General features: G+C 35.6%; 1 non-coding gene across 1 annotated transcript; it reads right to left on the bottom strand.

Annotated features, from left to right (window-relative positions):
* Window positions 1-1,249: 1,249 nt before the first annotated feature.
* On the bottom strand, window positions 1,250-1,356 carry LOC139869530 (small nucleolar RNA R71). The gene has a single exon (XR_011766139.1). It is a non-coding gene; the product is annotated as a small nucleolar RNA R71 (small nucleolar RNA).
* Between the last annotated feature and the right edge of the window lie 373 nt (window positions 1,357-1,729).

Below are 1,729 nucleotides of genomic sequence, written 5' to 3'. Positions count from 1 at the left end.
TCATTTTTCGACGCCTTTTACCTATGTATCAATTATCACTCCAATTAGTAATCTCAATTTGCAATTTTAATTTTAAGTTAGTGATAGTAATAAGGTTGGGTTAGTCGAGTGTTTTAAAAGTTTTATAGTCATTATCTCTTTTTCTTTCTTATTTTTTTTCTTTTTTCGACGCCTTTTATTTTTCAACCCTTTTCTTTTTCGACCTTTTTCGACGCGCTCTTTTTCTTTCTTATTTCTCGCCATTCTAGTTTTAGGACATAGATTTTTATTCTACTTCTTCTCTAAATTTCTTAAAATTACGAAAATTTATTTTAAGTGGTTAAATTGATAGACATCAAAATTTTCTGGTTCGTAGTAATAGTTGGATTTGTACGTGGACCGGGTTATTGGAGCCAAACCGTACTCAATTATATTGAGACCAAACGAATCCTGCCCCTCTGCTGCATCTTTTGGCTATTCGAAACGTGGGCAAAATCAGAAAAGTCTATTAATTGGATAACTTATATAATTTTTCTTTCCTTTTAAAAACTAATAGGATATTCAGTGAATGCACCGAGCAAGACGTTCACCACCTTTTGTATGTTCACCACCTGTAACTAGATCAAGACATCTAGCTAATATTACCGCCATTGATTTTTCTTTAGAATCGTCATCCAGTCGACCAAGTACTTCAATTCAAATTTCCGATAATCCATTTTTTGAACCCGTCCTCACAATTGAGAATCCGGAGAATATTCAGGGACAATTCATAGATCCAGAACCATTAATTTTTCCTCCGGAACCACCAATCATTCAAACAGAGATTGTTGAGGAACGAACCATTAAATCAGAATCCTCTAGTGATTCAGATTCAACAAATTCAATTATGGAGAATCTGGAACCTTTAAGCATGGAAGACCGAATGAGAGCTAAATGCACTGGCCAAGGTCACGCAATTACTCATCCAGACATTAATGCGCCAGATTATGAAATCAAAGGACAAATTCTACATATGGTGACTAATCAATGCCAATTTAGTGGTGCGCCAAAGCAAGATCCAAATGAACATCTTCGTACCTTTATTAGGATCTGCACACTATTTAAAATAAGAGAAGTGGAGGATGAACAGATATATCTCATGTTATTTCCCTGGACTTTAAAGGGAGAAGCCAAAGATTGGTTGGAATAGTTACCTGAAGGGGCGATTGATACATGGGATGTTTTAGTTGAAAAATTTCTTAAACAATTCTTTCCGGCATCTAAAGCCGTAAGACTTCAAGGAGAAATTGTTACGTTCACACAGAAACCAAATGAAACTCTATATGAGGCGTGGACAAGATTTGAAAAGTTATTAAGAGGATGTCCGCAACATGGTTTAGACACTTGTCAAATAGTACAAATATTCTACCAGGGATGCGATATCACTACAAGAAAAGACATCGATATAGCAACTGGTGGCTCTATTATGAAGAAAACCGAAACTGATGCTTATAAAATTATTGATAACACTGCTTCCCACTCACATGAGTGGCACCAAGAAAAAGATATCGTTAGATCATCTAAAGCAGCTATAGCCGATTCTAGTCATGACTTAGATTCCATTTCTGCAAAGATAGATGCTGTCGAGAGACTAATGGAAAAGATGACTAAAGATATCCACTCAATATGAATTAGTTGTGAGCAATGTGGAGGACCACATTTGACAAAAGATTGTCTCGGTATTGAACTAACAATGGAACAAAGAGAGAAT

The sequence above is a fragment of the Rutidosis leptorrhynchoides genome, chromosome 9 (genome assembly GCF_046630445.1).
Source record: "Rutidosis leptorrhynchoides isolate AG116_Rl617_1_P2 chromosome 9, CSIRO_AGI_Rlap_v1, whole genome shotgun sequence".
Lineage (NCBI taxonomy): Eukaryota > Viridiplantae > Streptophyta > Magnoliopsida > Asterales > Asteraceae > Rutidosis > Rutidosis leptorrhynchoides.
This window is presented reverse-complemented; position numbering and strand designations above follow the sequence as displayed.